General features: G+C 33.8%; 1 pseudogene; it reads right to left on the reverse strand.

Moving 5' to 3' along the window:
* Window positions 1-677: 677 nt before the first annotated feature.
* Window positions 678-23,997, reverse strand: LOC114094767 (outer dense fiber protein 4 pseudogene; annotated as a pseudogene).
* Window positions 23,998-24,147: the final 150 nt, after the last annotated feature.

A 24,147-nucleotide genomic window follows, 5' to 3' on the forward strand; every position in this document is an offset into this window, starting at 1 on the left:
TAAAATTATGATTCCATATAAATAGATTATGCAATTACATGTGGAATGGTACTATGCCCCACACATATAAAAGCAGAATCCTAGATTTGATTAATTCAGTTTTTAGGAAAATGAGCCTACTGTTCCTATGATATCTTATATAGAACTCCAATATATAGAAATTAACCCAATAGGAAGGAAGTCATAAATAACCAAATAATGAAAATAAAGTTATACAAAATATATAACTAGTAATATATCATAAAGTGGATTATTTGAAAATACGGATTTAATGAAATAATTGGTTAAAATAAAATCCAATATTTGAAATATCCACAACTGTATATATATCAACCTAAAAATAATTTAAAATAATCAGTTAAAAACACTTAATATCACTTGGGCAAGATGTGTAAACTTCTTGTAAGAACCTTCCTCCCATATTCTCAGTGTCTTAATGCAATAAAAGTAGGTTTTCATGTCACTATTCAATGTGGATTGGCAGAGCGGCATGGATCTGCTTCATGCTGTCATGGAGAGACTCAGGGTTTTTTTTTTTTTTTTTTTTTTAAGGAAGAGATGGATAATTTATTTCACATCATCTAAGCTACAGGCAAGGCAGGGACAAGGAAAAAGATTACAGAGCTGGCCCCAAATCTTTCTTTTCTCATTTCTTACAAAATTGAGGGCCAACCTATTCAAGATTTTGGGGAATGGTCATAAGAAGGATTTAGGTGAATGGATAACTTGGCAGATGTATAATTCTTTTGCTCAGGATCCAGGAACTTCCGTTGGTTGGTTTCTGATATAGTCTGATCATTCAGAGTGTCTTTCACTGAGCTGCCACTAATACTGCAGGACCCGATATGAGAGGGATGGTTCAGAATCACACTCCAGGAAGTTCTGTAGTTCAAATAGCAAAGGATTCCACAACTGATATATAGGATAAATACCAGCCAACAAATGAAATAGCTCCAACCAAGGGAACAGACAGATTTTTCTTCACCTCGAAGATCCAGAGGTTAATATGGTACAACAGGAGGACAGAGAAAATGAGGGTGACTTTTACAGAGCTGAGGGGCACCTTCACAGAAGCTCGTGATGGTTCCAATCAAGCCAAAGGCGGGCACTGTCTGAAGACCGGGCAGGTACAGCAAGTGCAACCAGATGGTGAGCAGTAAGCCTAGCTGAAGATTACCTTGGCTACCCCAAAGACTGGGTGATTCGTCCATATCTTAAAAGTGTCTTTCTCATTTTCTACTTGGGAACAGCTCCTAGCTGGGCAGGTATACAGCAGCCCCAGGGACATGACGTGGACTGAGGTGTGGATGATGTTGTTTATATCCTTGGGATAGCGCTTATAACAAAAAAAAAAAAAAAAGAGAGAGAGAGAGAGACTCAGGGTTTTTATCTCTTGTGCCTCCAACATTTCCTAAGGCTTCATTTTTATCTGCAGTGAATGGTCTGAATGGGAAACAAAATAAGGTAGAAAGCATAGACTTCCCACTTTCCTTTGGCCTCACTTATATACAGTGTTTTTACATAACTGCAATGGAACCTGGAAATATTATCTAGTAACATGCCCAGGAAGAAAATACATGTGGTGGTGAGCAATCACAAACTCTGCCACAATTAGCAATACTGGCCAAAACATAGAGTTCTCCCTACCCCCTTTCCTCAACACACAGAACACACATAATCACTCCAACATTGCATCCAGTGCCAAATCTGGGGTATCCCTGGATGGAGAGTACTACACATTAATTTGGTTTTGGTTTTTCATTATTGGAACCTATGACATTAAGGAATACATTTCTAGTTTCTGCCATACCCAATAGACAGACAGGCTGAATGTCTGGCAGTTGAGAATTCAGTCTTTGGTTAGGCTCTGATGCTGCTCTCTGGAAGCGACTCATTTGCTCATTGTGTCCCTTATCCCTGACCTCTGAGAGTTTATTCTTTTTGAGTTATTCTCTATGCTCACACATAAGCAGGAAACTGGGCAGCATGTTCTCCTTAGAGGTTGTGCAGTTTTGCAGGCTGCTTCTAATAGAGTAAGTTTAGGGACCAAAATTTGTCTCACAGCTTGAATAACCAAAGATTGTTATTGAGCCTGGGTTTATGGTTTCCTTTAAAGTTTTGATAAAAACATACAAGGCAAAGGATCTATCTGCTTCTAATCAAATCCATGTGCTACTAGATCATATTCCTTCCTAGTCAAGTCTTAAATCTACTTCATTTCTTGCTTCTTTCCCCCTCTTGCCTCTTTGCTTCAGATTAATGGTACTAATTTATGACTACATAGGACAAAATCCTGATCTTTGCCACATTACCAAATCATTTCTTCAACTGAGTATTCTTTTTCATTACTTAGTTTTTTCAATCATCCCTCTTGTTACTTGATGTCTGGTGGCAGTTTCCAGATTTTTGATCCCCCTCAGATTAGTTTTAGTTCTGTTCATCAATCTAAAAATTATTTCCATAACTTCATTTAACATCTTTCCAAATTTCCAGTCTAAAAAATACTAACAGTCCATCTTTCCAAATAGTATTTTTTAGAGCCACCTGTTCAAAAATTCAATGTTTTCCTTCTAGCGTGTCATGTCAGCATATTTTGCTAGAGAACACCAAGACCCTTTAGTCTATCAGCCTCCAATATTTATTTGTTCTTTATTAATCACAATCTAGTCACTAAACCAACAAATATTTTTTGATATTTTACATTAATGTTCCACTATTGGCATAGTTTTTTTTTTTTAATCTTTTGGTCATCCTACATTAAAAGCTATCACAAACTCCAAATTCTCATACCTTAATTCAATAAAAATTTCTTTCTCAAAGAGAAAAATATTGTGTGGTTGGTAGTGGAGCTCTACCTCACAGGAATGAGCTCTTTTCTTTATGTGACTGAATCATCTTTCAGGGTTTTGCTCTTTTCTGAATTAAGAGGCTGGTTGGAGAAAAAAAAAAGTTATAAGTGCTTTGGTCCAATCCTGATGCATATAAGAACTCCTCACAACTCATTAATCAGATATTCATCACATTGCTGATCCACCTGCAATAGAGGCTGAGAGAATATTCTAGACATGCTCCCAAGAGGACGAGAAGTGCTATATTTCTGCCACACTGCTATAGATCGCTTGACAAAAAAAAAAAAAAAAAAAAAAGGCAAGAATTTAGCATTTACCAAAAATTATCTGTTACATCATGTGTTTTATATGTTAATTCACCTCTACAGCAATATAAAAACTGACAGGAGTACAGCAATGATATGGTCCCAGGTTTCCTATAATTTCCTTCTACATCTAATCTTCAAAGAATCACAGTCCGGAAATCTGGAAACACTCAATCTCCTCTTTGCTCTCTTTATAACATGACTGGTACTCCATTCTCAAAGTTAACTGTTGTCAGAGGGAAGTGACTCTATTACTTGGAACTACTTATGTATTTGGTCACAGGGAGAGATCATTATATATTGCCATAGTGACTACATGGCAATTATTAGTTATTCTATTGTTTCAAACAATGTTGAATGTTTACATATAGATGTTGAGTCATAATTATTTAGATTTAAAATGTGTATAAATTGTACCATGGTGCATGCCTGTGTTTTCAGCTACTTGGGAGTTTGAAGCAGAATAATTATTTTAGCCTAAAATTTGGGCAATGTTTGTTGTGGCTCTGGAGGCTGAGGCAGGAGGATAATGAGTTCAAAGCCAGCCTCAGCAACAGCAAGGCACTAAGCAACTCAATGAGACCCTGTCTCTAAATAAAATACAAAACAGGGGCTGGGGATGTGACTCAGGGTTTGAGTGCCCCTGAGTTAAAAAAAAGAAAAAGAAAAAAGAGTTTGGGCAACCTACTAACAGTCTGTATCAAAAAAATAAAAATACAGACAAAAATATTTTTCAAAGAGAGTTTATTATTTTTATGACAGTGATAAAAATATTCAGAAAAATTAGGAATTAATTATAAAAGAGATGAACACATAAATTTTATGGATTATGGTTGTTAGTAGTCTAGTATTTCTTCATATAGAAGAGGATTGTTTAAAGAAAACTCTAGGGCTACTTGGTCATTTCTTGAAAATGACTGATCCGAGTCATGTGGTGGATATTAGAGATTACAACTCTTCACCTATCCCCAAATACACTCTCTTTTTCATGTAACTGCATATCCTCCAATAAGAAATGAGTACTTTTCTACCCCTTTACTTTCGACTCAGTTATGTGAGTTTGGCCAATAGCTTTTAGTAGATATGATGTAAGCAAAGCCCTGAATTATGCTTTTGTTTTTATGCTTGTCTTTGCACATCTGCCTTCTCCATAAAAAGAGCATGCTCTGAGTAATGCACCACTCCAAGAAGGAGCAAAACTTGGGGCAATTGGACTCAATTCATATGTAAGAGCCAAGGCTATCCAAGCCCAGCTGAGCATAACATGGAATTATATGACTCCCAGCCAACTGGTAAATCCCCATGCACAACATCATATTATGGCTGTTTTGCGCCACTGAATTTTATGATGTATTCCTAAGTAGGAATAAGTGATATGATTGAAACATGCCCTTAACATGTTTTAAAAAACAAAATAGACTACAACGAAAGTTACTTGCCAGAGACAAGAGCCAGAATATATAACCAGATGATTTTGTTTCCAGGCAGGTGACACAACATCATCTTCAGTTCAAACTCACCTATGTTGGGAAGTATCCTATGTATGGCTTAAGTTCGTACTATCAAAGTTCATATATCCTCAATGTAAGTAGAATTAAGATGCTATTAGAGAATTAAGCTTTGTTTATGCTTTTTGTTATAGTTTTCTAGAGTGTACTTTAAGCATTGGCCACAAGCCACATTGGGACATTAAGTAATCACAATACTAACACATTTCAATATTCAGCTGGCAACAAGGCCTATAATTATAGTTAAGCTTTCATTCTCTGTGTCTGCAATTACCTAACCAGTGATAAGGAGATTTTCATGATTGCCATTAAGGGTTTAATTATGACTGAGTCAGATACAAGAACAGTTGTTAGCTACATATCCATCCATCCCTATGGGTAAATTGGCCTATCTGAGGAGAGGGCTGGAAAAATAGGCCGAAGTAGTAAAGGAAAGACAATAAGATGCATTATAGATGACTCAGGACACACTGCTGCAACTCTTGCTTTCTTTCAGCAGCTTCATATCCATGAGCTTCTTGAGATGTCGGTGGCCCCCAGGTGAGCAACCCCAGGGGAATAGCAGTCTATTGCCCTGATGCAATCCTCTTGCTCATGAGGTCCAGCCACTTACCCTTTAACAAAGACTGGAATAGAAGAGAGTTAGTTCTTAGCTCCTAAGTCATAATAGACAAAGTAAACATTTTGAATAGCTTGAAAAAAAAAGACCTAGAAGAATTAATATTAATAATTTATTGGTTTTATTTATTGACTATTGCTATCACTTTAAAAGCTTGTTTATGAATATAATCCATGATTGACTATTTAGTGACTTTGTTATAAATCATGTCAAACAAACCTTGCGTCTAAGCATGTTGTTTTGCCAGACATGTCTGTTGATAGATAATAACCTAAATGTCCCATTGTTTTTTATTTTTTTTTAATGTGGTATTCAGAGAACACTATAAATAGAGGACCAACTAGGAAGTAGTAGAGAGAGTTTTATTGTGAAGTGCTTTGTAAAAGTTGCTAATAAGAATGTGAAATCAAAATGGAACTAAGCAAAGGTAATATTATTTCTCTGAGCATTAAATTTTTCCTACTTAAATAGGAAAACAGTGATTATAAAACAGGCAGAAAACAAGTTTTTCTTACAATAGAAAAAGAAACATTATTCATATGCTAAAGTTATTTTAGAAAGGATGTGTTGAGGGGCTGTGGCTCAGCAGTAGAGTGCTTGTCTCCCATGTGTGAGGCCCTGGGTTCGATCCTCAGCACCACATAAATAAAATAAAGGTGTTGTGTTCACCTGCAACTAAAAATATATTTAAAATCTAAAAAAAAAAAAAAAAACCAGAAAGAAAGGATATGTTGAACTACTTTTATAGCTCTAAGATATTTTACTCAACTCAAAACTTTTATAACATTTTAAAGTTTGAAAAACAAGTTTGATGAATTTTAGAATGTAATAGAGCACCAAGAACTCTCAATAGGAATTTCTCATCACAAAATATTTTTAGAAAATGTTTAACATTGACTTATCATAGTAAGATGAAATTATTGCTTTATATTTTAAAATGCTTTTAAAATTAATATAATTTTAAGCATGACTTAAAAATATTTCAAGCTGATTTTTAAACTGAAAAGAATTAGAATTCTGCTTTAATTCAATTTTGAAACATTTAGATTAACACTTGATAAATGTCAAAGTAATACAAAACATGCCAATGAGATCTGCTTTTTCAATAAAATTACATTAGAATTTAAAGTGAAAAACTTGAAATTTAAAATTAAATATAGAAACAGGAAAAATATAAAACGCCCCAAGTAGCAAACTCAACAAAAAGCCATGTTAGAAAAACAGCCTGTGACTAAACAAAGTAAAAAATTTAGTAATGAAAACATTAAAATAGGACAAGACCAAAAATGTACTAAGTGATTAATAAAGTGTGTATGAGAGCAAGGAGTTCTACCCCCTAATTATCTCCAATGTTAGATAACATTTTTTATATTCTTCTTTTTTAGTTATTCATGATAGTAAAGTCTATTTTGACATATTTATACAAACATGGAGAATATCTTATTCTAATTAGGATACTAGTCTATGGATGTATATTGTGTTGAGATTCACTGCAGTGTATTTATATATGTGTATAGACACATTTTATATTAGAATTTAAAAATTGAAATATTCAAAATTATAAGAAAAATAGAAGAGACAACTGTATTATCTGTTTATTATGGTATTTGTTTGTTTTAAGCAAATTTGACTTAGACTTTTGCAGCACTATGAACCAGGCACTAGCTGCCTGCTAAGTATTTCAGAGAATCAACTTAGGTGACCTTCAAATAAAATAAATAAAATCAACAAGTAGACTTTGATATTACTACTAAAACATAGGGCAAGAGTCATTTTACCCAAGATCACTTGGTAGTTGATGGTGAAGGTAAGATTCAAACACAGGCAGGCTGAGTTCAGAGTAAGTGTATGAACCACTATAATCCATTGCCACTTAAGTAGCTCAACAAGTTAGACAGTCACCTTCTTGTCTCAACATATTGCCCCATCTATTTTTAGGCCTGTTGCAAATGAAGAAAATATATATATATATATATATATATATATATATATATATATATATATATATATACATACATACATACTAAACTCCAGTTTCAGCAACATAACTTGCAGGCTATTCATTTTAGAATGTATTTTGCAGACCCAATTGATAAACTTGATTTTACACTTCTGAAAAGATCATATTTGTCCAAACATGAATTCTTAATTTTTTTCCCAAAATTTTCTTTAAATAGAGACTCATCCCTTATAATTGTATTGTTCCCAAGTTTGAGAAGGCCAATGAGCCAGAAATCACAATCACCAAAGTTACTTTGGGATAATTACAGAGGTTGTCTATGGTAGCTCAAGCCTGTAATCCCGGTGGCCAGGAGACTGAGACAAGAGGATCCTTGAGTTTAAATCCAGCCTCAGCAAAAACTGAGGTGCTAAGCAACTCAGACTCTGTCTCTAAATAAAATATAAAATGGGGCTGGGGATGTGGCTCAATGGTCAAGTGTCCCTGAGTTCAATCCCTGGTACCCCCCCCCCCCAAGAAAAATTTTACCTATCATCCCTGGACTAAAGCCTACTGGTTGTTTTTGATGCTATTGTACATAAGCCTATCATAGATCAATTTAAAAAGCAGGTGTCTGATTACACTATAAAAATCAAATATAAAAATTAATCACTATAAAAAAGATAACAGCAAAAGCAAAAAAAGTCTGAAATCTTCTTAATGTTAGCACATGCATACTCAGAACTTGAAACAAAAGTTCCAATAACAACATCATATATTGATTATAAACTCTGTATAGAATAAGCTATCTAATAGTGAAAGTAAAGCTTCCTAGGAAATTTTTTTAAATGACAAAGATGTGACTCAAGTAATAACAAAGAAATTAATACCAAAGATGTATAACGGACACTTAAGGAAAATAATTTCACAGAATGTGAGAACTTAAACATCATTTCCAACAGCGTGTGCTATTAATTTATATCTATAATTAAATTTTTAAAAGAAACACTGTACAGAAATATCTGACTTTTTCAACTATAACATTTAAAGTCTATATCCAATGTGATTTGTGTGGATATGTGCTAATTATTCAGTTTATTATATAGAAACATTCAGTGTGTATTTTCTTTATTATTTAAAACCCAGTTGAGCTATTCCCTTTTACTTATTGTCCTCATTGTTTGAACAGCAGAAATGAAACTTCAAAGCTTATTCCACTAGACCTTGATCTAATTTTGCGTTCTACTGAGTGCCATTTATGATTAAGAACCTGAACACATGTTAAATGACAATATTGTCCCTTGTAATCTACCTTTAAATATACTCACATATTAAGCTTGCATAATGTATGTGTACTATTATTTGTGTCAGTTTAGAAGTATTTTACAATTCTTAAATTTTCATTGCCCATATCTCATGAAGTGTAGCTGTATGTGTGTGTGTGTGTGTGTGTGCATATGTGTGTGTAAACATTAACAGTCGTGAGTTGTTACAGAAATTGGGTCCATGCAATTTATGAAGTTCTCTGACCTTGTGTCATGCACTTACTTATGCATCACACAATATACTTGAAATGATGCAGAAACACAAAATAGTGAAGTTATAATATTCCAGAAAAGTGAAACAAGACTACCAACTATAGCATGCCTTGTAAATCATCTGTCATTAATCCTTTTTGAATATTTCATGTAAGTATAGGGTTTATAAATGTACCACAAAGTTGTAGGCTTGTGCTGTAGGAAACTGAGTTTAGTCTTATTAAGGAAAGAGAACTTTATGAAAGAAATTTTAAAAAATTGAATTACGACAGTGAGCAATGGCTCTGGGATGGGGGCGGGAGTTAGTGACATCACAAGTATTAGAAAAAAGCCCTTGGAACTGACAGAAATTTTCATAATATTTTTATGATAGACAATGAGTCCTGGGTGCACTGATGAGAACAAATAGCTTTCTATGTGTATGTGCATGCACATGTGCGTGTGTATGTGTGTGTGTGTGTGTGTGCATGTGTTTGTGTATATTCATACCAGTGTCCTGGAATTAAGATGGGCTTATAGTTAAATATTATGATAAGAATTTATATTTAAACTAGTACATAATAGCATGCCCCCTAAAGATGCTTAGTTGAAAGAAAATACTTGAAATAGTGGCAACATGAAGTGGCCTTTGAGTAAAATGCAACTTGTAACTTTCAAATCAGAACAGGGAGATGGCTATGCCAGTGCAGTGGGAGTCCATTCATGAGATGATGAGAGTAAAAGCACGTGCATGGTATCTCTTTTTGAGAAAGATGGGGAAAACATAGATATAAATTGTAAACAAAGCAGATGCCTAGAAGTTTGTGACTACTAATTATATAAAATATCTATCATAAGTTCCGAATTTGAATTTTTATTTTAATTAAGAAAATTACATTCCCCATCTCTTTTCCAGATTAGTAAGGAGAAATAGATATAAAATTAAGAGGACTGTATTACTTAAGTCTCAGAGAAATCAAAAAGGAAATGCTCAAGAAACTGGTCCATAGTGCCACCTTGTGTTGATGATCCAGTTCTTCTTTTGTGTTTTGTTTTCAAAGACTGATTTTCATGATGTTGAACTAACTACAGAGAAATAAATACAGATTATATTGCCCTAACTTTGAATTAGTCAGTTGAGTCACTGAAATACAAAGCAAATAAATATTTTAAAATAGCTCTTGTCAACCAGTAACTTTTCCTCCTTATCCTGTTGTAAATTAGTGCAGTTTCTTTCTACTAAAATCTGGTCAATCCACTGTCATGAGAAGAGGCATCCTAAGGGTAGAATCTCAGGGTGAATAAATATGTTGTTTTAAATCAATTATAAATCAAAAAAGGTATATGAAGAAAGTATGGAGATCTTTCATAACACTGCAATTAATTTACATTGGATTATTTCTGTTTTTAAACCTACCTTTTAAATAGATGGAAATTACTCATTTTAACAACAAAAATGTGCATTTACTGTTTGGGGAATAGTTAAAATAGGAAATTTTCAAACCTAATTTTAGCAATTTTTTTAATGATCAGGTCTTCAGTATTTGAGCTAATACTAGATTACTATTGCTAATCACAGTTGATTTAGATTTCCTTCCATTAATCCCTGGAGAGGTAATAGATAAAAAAAAAATGCTTAAGAAAGACAATTTAGACAATAAATATAATTCTTAATTCTAAACCTACTATCCAAAATTGACTAGAGAACTATATGGCTTTGGATACATTTGGATGCTGAAATTTTTTCTGTATAAAATTCTAGTAGCTGATTTTTTTCAACCTTATCCACCCTTGTTTCAGTGACTGATTCATTTAAGCAACAATGTGCTTGAATATTTTTCTCTTTTTTTTGGTATTTTTCTTCTGTTGAATGAACTTCATGTTCTTTTTAAAATTATTTTTAGTTGTAGATGAACATAATACCTTTATTTTATTTTTATGTGGTGCTGAAGATGGAACCCAGTGCCTTCCACATGTGAGGCGAGCACTTTAGCACTGAGCTACAACCCCAGCCTAAACTTCATGTTCTTAAATGTAGCCTGACATTAAATTAGAAAATAAATAAAATACATTATTTATTTAGAGTATGGTTTTCTAAGATACTATGTCTATCTGTGAAATAAAGGTAGAATTTCTCAGATTTTAACTTATTCAAGTTAATTTTTTAACTTTTTAATTTAAAAATTAGACATGACAACATATGTCTTGAATCTATATTTATTGTAATGAAACCAAGGTTTAGTGTGTTTTATTTTATAAATATCCACATATAGTTACAAATACATATTTATAAGTACATTTAAGTTTCAACATACAGGTTTTGAGTATACATAGATAATATTTATAATACGTATAATTCTACTGAAAACTTTGGATTGCATGAGATTATGGGATGTGCAGATAATAGTATTTTACAGTCTATATTCTTAGAGCTATGGATAATGAGATTCAAATGACCCATAGTAATTATCTATGAGCAAATTATGTACCTAATAAGGATAATTTTAGTTTCCATATAAATTTTACTATAGGAAGGTTTCTTCCCTTCTAGCACTAAAGTCAAAAAAATTCATTTCTAGGGAGTTAGAGTATATTAATTGAAATTCCATACTCCTATGACCAGTTCAATAATATGCTTAATTATTGTCAAGGAATCTCAGTTATTCATAAAAGATACTTTTCTAAAATGACAAACAAGGAGTTTTTCACTAACATGCAGAATGCCATGTCTTTCCTTTTATCATAAACATTTCTGTTATTACTTAGCAGAACACATATTTTTGTCTATTTGAAGTGCATTATTTTAGAGGGAAAGCTGCTCACCAGATTACAGAACATGAGCTGGCCAGTGGAGAACTTAACTGCAGAAGCCCACTACACCTAATTATAAAAGATGAAGGTTTGAAAATTTGCATAATTGCAACTATTGGTAGGGGTCGGTAACATATTTGCATTATCTACTTATGTTCCATACCAACACTTTTAAGCACCACTTTAAAAAAAAAAAAGTCTGCTAAGTCAGATGCTTGTAGGTGTCAGAACATCATAACCTAAAACATAGGCAATGCCTTTTTCTACCCACATCCCTGAGTTCCAATAGCTTTCTAAAATCAATTTCTAGATTTGGGTACTATTTCATTTTCCAAATTTTGAAAACAAACAATCATTCCATCCCTAGCTACATGTAGCTAGGGAAATGCCTAGTGCCTGTAAATCAAGTTCCAAGTCCTCATTTGTGCTTTTTACAAATAATTGTTCCATTTACTATAATTCAGAGTAATTAATAATTACAAAGATGGCATTCACACCATGAAAGTGCAAACAGAGGTAGTGAAGAAGGGTGGTTGGCACCCATCACAAGAGCCTTTTTTACTTTGGAGGCAGAAATAATTCCGATATCTTAGGGAAATGAACATTTTTTTTTGTAGTGGCTACTGTTTTAATGTCTAAATAGCATCTGAAATAATTAAATCAGAAAATGGAAAGGCAGCTAAATTAATCAGAGTTGAGAATTTGCTAATAAAAGTAATGATGTTAATAGCTACCATTAATTTGGTAGCTTCTATGTTCAGGGTTCAGGCACTTTAGATATATCATCTCTAATTCTCATTAAAACCTGGAAAGATAGATATTTTAGCACTGTTTCATAAAAAGAAGAACCTGAAGCTCAGAGAAGTTTGATAAGTTACCCAAGAGGTTATAGAAATTAAACCTGGACTTAAACCTACTTTTTTATGACTCTATGGTCCAGTTTTTCCACTATTCCATACTGCCCTTATCCCCCAAAATTGCAGCTATATTTTATAAATAATACCTTCATGGCAGAGCCTTAATAATCTAGTTAATATGATAGATCATTGTTTCAACAATTTTTTGCTAGTAAAGATTAGTTGTCCTCAAAATAGTACAAAGTGCATTTCATTTATTTCCTCAGTTACTCAACTAATACTGACTCTGCTCTGTACCACTTGCTACCAGACTCAAAGAGGAATATGAATTAGGAAGTGACAAGTGTCCCAGAGTACAATAATAAAACACTGAACATTATTGCACCAATTGTAAAGAACAGGTGGCTCTGTAGAACTTGTTTCATAAAAATAAGTAAACAAAGAAAAGTCAAATATGAATTTAGGGTGAAATGCTGTAGTGCACAAAGGGAAATCCAGAATTCTGAGGACTGGTAAGTTGCTAAAATGCATTTACTATAAGAAACCAAAATACTCTTACCTCTGCATTACCACCTTTTCTGCTCTCCTCTGTCCCTAGTAAATTTATCCATGGCATTTGTTATGCAACATTGTATGTATTTGGAGTGTGCTTCTTAGGTATTAGAAGCATTCTAAGAGGGAACATTTAATTCTAGTTTATATGTAAAATTTTCATGCTAGCCCTTTCGACATCCATGGGATATAAAGCATTAGAGAAACAATTTTAGAAAGGAAGATGAGAAAATAATGATGATAAGAAAAAGAGAAAAAAGAAAAAAGTTATTTAATTCCCACAAGAAGTCAGGCTTAGCAGAATAAGATTTTGGAGAGTAAAAATGATCAATTTTTTACTATATAAATGTAGATGAAAGATAATTTATTCATCTATAAAACTATATTCAAAAAGAAAAATAACAGCATTTGCTTACAAATCAAGTATGACAAGAAGATACATTTCCGCTAATTAAAATTGCTTGTAGCATGTTGGCAAGGCTCAATAATCAAAATTGTCACAGGAAGTGAGGTTGTTTTAGCTGGCTCTTTGTGAACGCACATATTTACTTCCTACTGACAGTAAGCACTGAGTTTTTCCCTTGAACTGCCCAGGTTCCCTTTAGTTTCTGCTCTCCTGAGGTAACTTCCAAGCCCAGCATTTTCTGTAACTTGATTCCTCAGCACTTTCCAGGGAAGAAAGGTATCAGTGAGTCTCTGAGTGTCATTATTAACTCCTTGATCATAGTATAAATCACTTCATCATCTTCAGCTTTTTCGATCACAGATATAAAGATAAATTAAACAACGAGGTTTTTTTACATATAAAGTTTCAACCACTAAATATAATAAAATCTTTGCTCAGATTTCTCAGTGAACATCAAAAATAAGTGTGTGCATGTGTGTTTGTGCAGGCATATGTGTGTATTGTTTCCTGTTGTATCTCATCTTGATAGTGTGAATGATGGTGGAAGGCTCTGCTTGTTTCTTTCTCACCGCAGATTTTGATTTGCTGGTTTTTGAACTCTTGACAAATTTGGTGACATTGTGGCTGATCCACTTTATCCCTGCTTTGTTTGGGCATAGTCTTGCTCTCTGAGGCACCACTATCCCATTTCCATTGACTTCAGGAGAAGGTTCATTAGGCCTGATCTCTCTCAGTCTTTTTTCTCCCTCCCCTTTATTCTCTCTTCTCCACGCTGGACTCTGGGGCTCTTTATTCCTCAGGTCCCCTGTAGGTTAAGCCTAAGTGCTTATCCTCTTTTCTCTTTAACTCACAGTCAGCGTTGGCATCTGTATTCGGTAACCCTCCATATGAATAAATAAAAGCAGGTACCAGCCTCCCAAATCTCCAGGTCTGGCCGGACAAACAGCTTGAGATGCAGTTCCTGTCACAGCTTCATGTCACCTTGGAGCAAAACTCCCCAATGCCATTGAGCTGCTTTTGACTGTAACTTTAATTCCCCAGTGTTTAGGTTTGCCAGACTCCTACAAAGCCTCTTGTAACCTACAAACAATTAACATCTAAGGAAAGACATGTTATGGACCTAAATGGCACAGTAAGGCAGAAGGAACGGATATGTCTGTGCACAGGATAATTAAGGGTTTCTGTGGAGATCTTTAGGCTCTTCAGAGGGTCTGGTCTGTCAGTAGACGACTAGGTTCTGAGCCAGTTTGAGCAGTTGGATAGGCAATTTGCATTTGCCAAGATTTTCTCACTCCTCACTCTGTATATCCATGCTTCTTGTTCTGTACAGAAATTCTGCATTTTTTAAGTAGTGTGCACCTTTGAAATTCTTCCAAAATGATGACATTCTGAAAACAAACCTTCTGGTGGGGAGGGCTTGTGCTCTGGCACATTCAAAGTTTTCTTTTGCTTTTGTTTTCACACATGAGGTTTAAACTAAGTTGAGCTTTTCATATTATCAGTTCACAAAACATGATCATCCATGGTGTATGTGGGTCCCCAATGTTGCCCAATTGGTTGATTGTTGATTTATTTTTTAAAACTCCTTTTCATGTCTGCATCTAATCTCCACTTACCACTTCCTGAATAGGCAACCATTTAAACGTGTAGCTTTTTACATGTTGTATTCCTGTGAAATGAAAATTACTTTATGTGTGAATAGTTTAACATAAATTCTATTGTTATATAGCTATTGCCTGCTTTTACCAGCTACTTTTCAGTGCCCAACTTTGCATTTAGATATATTACTTGTTCACAGTTTTTAACTACTATACAATGCTTGTAGTGTGAACCTACTTCATCTTGCTTACCTTTCAGAGAACTGAGGTTTCACTCCTGGGGTGGGGGAGGATAGACAAATATCCCAAGGCTTGTTTTCTCCTTTTGTGTTTGCTCTTGGATTTTTTTTTCTGTGTCTATGCTAGGTTTAGGTCAGATAATGACTTTATTTAAAGTTGAAAACTAAAAGGGAAATGATGTGATCAGAACTATGAGTAATTTTGATAAAGTAAATTATAGTTTAGGTATTTTTCATACAATACATTTAATATTCTATAGCTTAAGGATCTGTTCAGACTCCCTGGGTGCTAAGATTGGCATGTCTACTTACCAACTCTGTAAATTTAGCTAAGTTACTTAAACATTTGAGCATCAGTTTCCTCATCTGTAATATGGATATTAAAAATAATACAGTGCAGGTTAATCAAAAAGTGTAGATGATGCTGCTCTAATGCCCTTCACTCTGAAATCTGAAGGGCTGAAAATCACAGAAGGTATTTCTTGCTTATGTTACATATCCATCTGGGGTCCATGCTGCTTTCATCTTCAGTACTGAATCCAAGATGATGGAGTGACCAACGAATGGAAGACTTCTGGTTGCCGAGACAGAGGTGAAATAATGTTGGAATTCCACACAATGGATTCAGTTCTCAGCCCAGAGGTATCATTCCTGGCCAAGAGCCAAACAAACAAACAAAAACTAAAAAACCCCAAACAATCAAACCTGACTAAATGCCCAGAAGTGCAATATTCAGGGACCATCAATTTTTAAGGGCTACTGTATGCCTTGCATGGTTGCTGTCAAGATTAAGGGGTTATTTCTCATCACCTGGTCGGAAGAGTTCCCAGAGCACAGTAGACATGGAATAAATATAAGCTATTGTTTTTATGCCTTTTAATAAGGCATAAAGGGGCTCTCATCCTTTCCCAACACTCTCCTTGAACACTACGTTCTATTACTTCCAGATCAACCTCTCCCCCCACATGCCACCAGGAAAAAATATCAATACTTTCTTCTTGTCTGAGATGGGCAGTATCTTGCAGTACTTTAATCTCATTCCATTTCCACTGACTTACCTAGCATGGGTTCTGCCTACGCTGCCCTGATAACTGAATTTTATCCCTTAGTTCTTTATACTCTACTGGTCTTGGTCACAGTTGGCTCACAAATGTCTTTACTAAAGCTTCATTTAGATGTTTTAACATATAAATAAAATTATTGTCAAAACTAGCATATTTTTAAGAGCTAAAGGGAGCAAGAAGTGAAAGTAGGGCCTGTTTTAGAGAAATTGAAATGGATAGTCATGTTTCTTTTCATTTCAGCAATAAATTAATGGACTATTTTAATAGCTCCCTTTGGCCCCCTTATTCCACAGAGTGCCAGTTCACCAGGGTCATCCTAACCTGGAGACTCCTCACTTTTTGGATCCTTTGAGCTTCATTTTTCCTAGGCACTTTCCCAACATCCTACTTCCTCCAGATAGAGTTAGTAAATTTTTCCTTCATGTCCCCAAGGCAGCACAGCTATACTCTTAAGTTGTGGAGAAATTATTTATTTACATGTCTATCTCCTTTGTAAAGCTATGAGATTCTTGAATATAACAATCTCACTTTATTGTCTTTGTATCCCCCAAATCTATAGCATCCTGACACACAATAGGCAATCAGTGTTCATTCCAAGGATGAATACCATCCAAGAAATGAAATACCTTAATTAAGGGTATCAAATCTTTAGTGTTTGGGGAAGTGGGTATTTCAAGCATTGTGTCAAGACAGCTGGAGATAGATTTTGAGAAAAAAAAAAAGTATTTCAGTATTGTCTTAAGATTTCCTGTCAATCTTGTTTATATTTGAAACCTGGTTTTAATCAATTGGCAGTATTTGGAGTCATTACTTTAGTAAGAATTACAGTGCTCAAAACTATCTCTATAGGATAGTTTTATATGTTCTAAATCTGTAGATATTTTAATAACAATATTAATGGTCATATACATCTTTAGTGGATTTAAGACCCTTTAAATAATCAACATTTTTTCAATTATTTTTTTTAAATTCACCTCACTGCTAACAGAATTTAGTGCTAAAAAGACCTTCCAAAAAAGAATGATGGTAAAAGATTTTTAAAAAGCCAAAATCTGCATGTCAGTTCTATATCCTCAATAGTATTCCTTAGGAATTACTTTCTCTGCATTATAGACATCCCCCCCCCACCCCCCACCACCCCCCCCCACCCTTTGTTTTTTACCACTCTGGGCTTTTCTTTAATATAAGAGCCTCCTGAATGGCTTTTCAATCTCTAATCTCTAATAACTTCAGCCCATGTACCTGTGGTCAGGTGGCCTATAATTGTAACATAGCAGCTAGGTAATATGTCTTCCTTCTAAAATATATCACTAAAATTATTACTTAATTACTACTATGAAAATATTAAAATTATTATTAAAAAATGAAAGGACAGTATGTCCATTCAAAACATTCATCAATTAGAACTAACTCCCTGAGTCAGATCCTACTATTCCCTGCAATCCCTGCCCTTCAGAAAACAATTGCCAGGATATACTATGGGCTCTCTCTCATAATTTTGTGTCTTGCTCATATAATCTTCCTTCCTTCCATCATCTTCCTAAAAAAGTCTCTAATTTTTAAATTTCCAACTTGAATATCCCACTTTCCTTCCATTCCATTTATATAGTTTTTTCCAGCTTTGCTTAAATTTATCTTTTATATTTCCAGAAGATTTAAATTTCTTTTGACAAAAATTTTAATGTCCTATTCACATTTTTTCTTTCTAGCATCCATTTAAACTTTTGCAAATTATAGTTACTGATTTAAAAGTTTTAACTTAAATAAATTCAACAGAATTAACTCATTAAATTATAGCTCCAACTCTAGGTATTATTTTAAAACTGAGGGATTTGGGAAGCAACTTGGGCTTTCATGGGTACTTAACTTTTTCAAATGATTTTACTCCAGGTCCATAATTGAAGAGTGAGGATAATCTTATATCTCAATTTCATTTTATTTCTATATAGCAACTTTTGTGGAAAACAATGATGGAATATGCCTTACATAATAGAAACAAATTTCCAAACTGGCACATTGATCATGATCACAAAACTGCAAATATTAGTTGGAGCTAAAATCTCCAAGAATCTTACTATAAGGTTATGTATAATGCCTATGATAGTGACATCTGGTGGCTTATAGGGAATGTTACATTAATCCACCACTTTTAACCTCTATCTGTATTTCTATTTTAACAAAGATAGTAGCTTTGTTCTTATAAATTAGTCCTAAAATTGTTTGATATGCGACACGTACTTCCTGAGAAAATTAATATTATATTATAGATTTTGTTCTGTAACATGCACAAGTTTAAATTCACATTTTCACTTACTAAAAGTAGGCAAAATGTAAAGATGAATTAATATTATGCCTAAAGTAAGTATCGGTAAGAGACTGCACTTTTAGCACCTATAATCCATACCACTTTAATCCCAAACACCAACCACCCTTAATGACACTGATCCCTTAGAACATACATGTCATAATCTATCATTTATACATGGTGTGACTCATTGTGCTGGAAGAAAATCAAAAGATCAGAAGTTAGCGTTCCAGACCATCCCACCAACACTGAATTGTGTGACCCTGAGCCAGTCATGAAATTTCTTGGTCCTCAATTTTCTCATCTGAAAGATTTCGGCCAGATATCCCCCATCTTGAGACTTATTAAAGACAGGGACTTAATAGACAGTGATGGTTAATTACAATGACATTGCTCTCCTCTGATATTTGGCTTTTGGTGCATAGAGGATAGGTATTTTAAAAAATGATAATAAGGCTCCTTTAAATTCATATTCAGTATTCATATAACATCCATTACCAGAGCACCCAATGGGATAACTCAAGATTCCCAGGACCACTGGCAAAGAGCCAAAGCTATTACAGTCATAACTGTGAATAAATTAGAAACAGCTTAGGCTCAGTTCCTCACACTCAAGAATTGACTGAATGTACCTGCTGCTCTCTCCCTATTTAGTGCTTTCCAGAGCCTGTTAGAGACCAGATTCATTAGAATTATCTAGACATTTGTCAAATATTTATGTCTTATGCTCCCTGCTAAACCTACTAAAAGGAGATAACTGGAATCCACATTTTTAACAAAATTCCTGGATGATAATGATGGCTATCTTGACATGATACTTACTATATCTACCTAGACACTATGAAGATTCAGAGACGAATATCAGTACCATATAGCAGATAAAAGATACAGTTTTTTAAAGAAGAAATTGAAAACTCAAGTGTCTACAGGGCCCACAAAGTAACTTAAAGGTTAAAAAAAATACTGGCCAAGTAGGAATTAAGGGGACCTCTAGAGAGCATGCCCCATGCAAAGTAGACAGCCTTTAATTAGCTGTAGTGGTTGGTGCCAGGAGGGGAAGCTTCCCAGGGTTGCCCTGTTCTTTGTAAAAAGAAGATGAAAATAGGATTCTTACATGAAATCTTCAATTTGTAGGAGTTGGAACTGATTCAATGCAAACTAAATGAAACACATTCGTAGGCTTCAAGTTTTTGTTCTCTGTGTTAGATCCAATTCTTATTTATGCCTTCTAAATCGCATTTCTCTCTTTTTCAGATTCATGGCATTTTCAGTCTAATGCATTTGACCAGCTGGGTTAATTTGCAGACCACCCTTTATAGAACGATCAGTCTATCCTTTATACTGTCATATTCTTTCAATTCTGTATGAAATTTGCTGAAACTTTGTCCTTCTACGTAGTGCTCTAGAGCTTTGTTCTACAAACATTCACAAACATATTCTTTCCAAGTGCCCTTCACAACATTTTTCAAGCCTCCATTCATACAACAAATATTTTTATAGTTGGTAAACAAAATTACCAACAATAATTTCTGTTAATGAAAAAACTATGATATACAATTAGATTTTACATAGAAATTTAAATGTTGAGAATCATTATTTATTCATTTTTAAGTGCCTATCACTTGCTTAACATTATCTCAATTAAAAGCAAATTTTATGTACATCTCTTCACTCTAAAGACAGGGTCAGAATTTAAAATGAAAAGAATGACCTTTTTCCCCATAAGAAAGTAGAAAAGAGATTGTATTGTTAAGTATGTTCCCCCAAGCCTGGATCCTAAGGCAGCATAATAGGAAACCTCTAGGCAGTTGGTAAGGTGAAGGAATTTAATTAGAAATTCCGAAACTTTTCATAAAGTAAACAGGAGCTTTGATAACTGACCAAAGTAGCTAGCCAGCAAAACAGAAACAAATTTTTAATGTGTTTTACTAGGGGCTCAGCTGCCATAAGTGGGGGAATAATGTATCCAGGTGATGTGGAAATATCTCAAGTTTCCTTGAAGACAAAAAGGAGGAAAATAAAAGCATTACTCTCACTGGAGATCCAAGATAGCAGTATGAAGTTTGAGGCCCATCAAAGCACTATCCATCATCTCTAGGTATTTGAATTTGTCATCTAAAGGAACTTGGGGATTTATCGTAACCTGGAACACATCCAAAAGCCACTATTTCTGAATATATGACATATCACTAGGAGTCATATCATTGTAAATGATATGACTGGATTAATTTGAATGAAGATAAAAGATATCTAAATTTTATGTCCTATAATAAGCATCACTTATATGACACATTAGTAGGATTTATTGAGGTTGATGATTTATTGAACCATAGCTATGATCATGGTCTTATATGAGATATTGGAGAAAGAATAAAAATAAACACAAGAGATCAACTCCACTCTGGGATAGATTAAACTTGACTTAAAGAATACAAATAAAGAACATACATAAAAACACTTCAGTACAAGGTAAGACTAAATAAGTTGGGTATTTGAATGAGACTTGGCCCACTGAGTTATAAGGAAGTAAAGTGTCAGTGGCGATAGATAAGAAAATTAAGTAAGCTATTATAATGTATCAGCAGAGCTTACTTCCAATTCATTCAATCATTTTACTTATTAATTCAACAAACATTTGTTGATTGCTACTCAAAATTTTGATTAAAAAGTAACACATTCACATGGCTCTAAAATAATATATATATAAAGTCCCACTACTGTCCCAACTGATCTGTGCTCATCAGTGATCATTTTTACTAACTTATTTTATTTACTAACTTATTTTACTAAGTTATTTTTTATTGTGATGCAGTGGAATGCATCACAATTCTTATTACACATATAGAACACAATTTTTCATATCTCTGTGTGTAAAATCTCCTTTAAGCATATGTAGGCAAATTTAAGAAAACAGTGATATTATTGAAGTTTTAATGACATTAGTATATAAAAGGCAGCATCTTATTTCACTGGTCTTCATCTCACTTTAAGTATTAAGAAGAGTTCCCTGTAAATAGAACTGTATTTCATATGAATTTACCATTATATAATGCATCCTGTATACGTGGATATGTGGTAATATCAATTTCTTACTAATATCAACAGTACTAATATAGTTGTAAAAATAATCTATTCTAATATTTTAATAATAATTACATAAATTTTTATTGGTTCAAGGGAAAAGAGGATGGGGAAGGGGATTGTGGGGCATAAGCAGGAGAGAACAATAGAGGTGATGGGAGACAGAGGGCCACAGGAATGGGAGACCCTGCTCTGAAGGCTCCTGCTAGAGACAGAGCATCTTCTTCCTCCCACAGGAACTGTGGCTCTGAAAATAAAAGTTTATTATCATCAAACTGCAAAAATTAAAAATCTAACTATCTAACTATCTTGATTGTCCATAAAATAGAAAAATATTTTTAAGAGTGAACAATATATATTTCAGAAGAGGTACTGATTGTTTGATCCTGAACATACGTACATACATACAAATATATGTCATATATAAGTAAAAACTTTATATCATACATGATTATGTATGGATATATAAAATAGATTTTTTTACACTTTGGTATATATTATTTCTCTTGGTAACATCCCCTAATATAAATCACAGCATGAATTATCCTCCATTTCGTTTGAAGCCAATTTTAAGGAACCCCAATGCAACTAATCTTTAGGGAGAGATGACATTCTTTGGCTATCCATTACTTTCCGCTATAAATTTTTTCCTCATAATAACCAATTTTTTTTTCCTATCTTAATCTCTTGTTGGTATTAAGTTGTGGATCATTACACAGTCAAATCGTTAACTGAATCATGTCATGTCCCATGGAGTTTTATCATGTTTAAATTTTCAAAACTTGACTTCATGTAGGAAAATGAAAGGTATTTAAAAAAAAAAGAAGAAGAAGAAGAAGAAAACCAAAGCTCAGGTTCTTCCCAAGCTCTGACAGCTTGAAAGGAACTCCAACAGAGAAACAGAAGTAAAATGAAAACTCCTGGAGCCTTAGCCCGCCCTTGCAAGACTCTAATTGGCAGCCTACATAGGGAATTTGTCTGTCATTCAAGTACTTATATACTCTTATTTCCTGATTAACTTTGAAAATATAGATGTTGTTTGATACTGCATTTTGTCTCAAAATTAAAATAACATTAGTTTGATATTTTACATCAGTTTGCATGTATTTTAAAACACACTTTCTATATATTTTATTTTTATCTTTCACTAGAACAATTGTTTTAATATCCACCTCAGACCCTAGTAGGTTTGCAAATGAGATCACACTCATGAGCTTTTAATTCATGGCTCATTTAGTAAATTTATTTTTTCAAAAATGTCTCTTTGTAAATGTAAAATATTTCAAAGCCCTTCTATGCAATATGAGTGCATAATAAGAATAAGCCTGACACACACTTATTTTCATAAGTGATTCTGTTTTACTAAAAAAAATGCTCCTGCTTTAGAAGATTTCAAAGAACTTTAAAATTATTGTGTTTTAAAATTTTATAATCTTGAGAAGGATCAATATTATTTTAAAGAATGTGTGACTTCTGAAAGCTCAGAGTCAGTGTTGGAGCTCAAAATAGAACCAATGAATCTTGGCTCTCAATTTGTGTCTCTAGCTAACCACATTAACTGGACAATTTTCTTTCATATGTGTATTATTAATAACATAATATCCTGTGACACAACAGACTAATCACCTCTTTGGAGAGTTACCCTGGAGTTATGTGGTACATGATTTTAAAGACACATTATGTGCCAATATATACAACTTATGGACTCTCTTGTGGTTAAATGATTGCTGGCTATTTAGGTGAGGGTTTTCACTTCTAGTAGTCTTAGATTTATAAATATATATGGGCCACTTAGAACAATGATACATCTTAAATTTATACAATAGCATTATTTAAGAAGTTCCAGTTATCTCATACTCAGCAAGCAAATGAAATGGGAGATGGTTTTCATACTATCTTTATTTTATATTTAGGTTAACTGAGGTATGGACTGAATAAGACTGCTTCTATATCCAAAGAAAATCAGTATTTAATAGGACTGTGAATGCAGACTATTTAACTTCCAAACAAGGCCAATGGATTTTACAATTTATATAACATTTGATAGATGTTATGACTGTTAGGTATTCAAGTCCCTAATTTCCTGCATTTCACTACACTGCAAACTCTTCCCTACATTAGTGGCAATGATAATGTGCTCCAGAGTTTTCCTTTTGTTTCACTAGTTTTAATTTCATCTATACCTTAATGAAGGCTTTTCTCTATGGTCTCTCCTTGAACTTCTTTCTTTCATTCTGTCATCAATTCCCATGGCTTCAGTTGGTGCTTGCATGAAGTTCATTCCAATATCCATAGCAGTAGCTTGATCTTCCTCCTCAGATGTAACCATTTCCTCCTGGATTTTCATTATCAGCTTCAAATCAGCATGTTCATAGCTTTCCTTAGCTCTTTATTTTTGAAGGTATCAGCCCCACATATATATCTTCAGGATGTACTCCATGATGCCATGCACATAAATGGACCATTCTTTTCTAGATCGCCTTATATTTTATGTTTT

The sequence above is a fragment of the Marmota flaviventris genome, chromosome 11, assembly GCF_047511675.1.
Source record: "Marmota flaviventris isolate mMarFla1 chromosome 11, mMarFla1.hap1, whole genome shotgun sequence".
Lineage (NCBI taxonomy): Eukaryota > Metazoa > Chordata > Mammalia > Rodentia > Sciuridae > Marmota > Marmota flaviventris.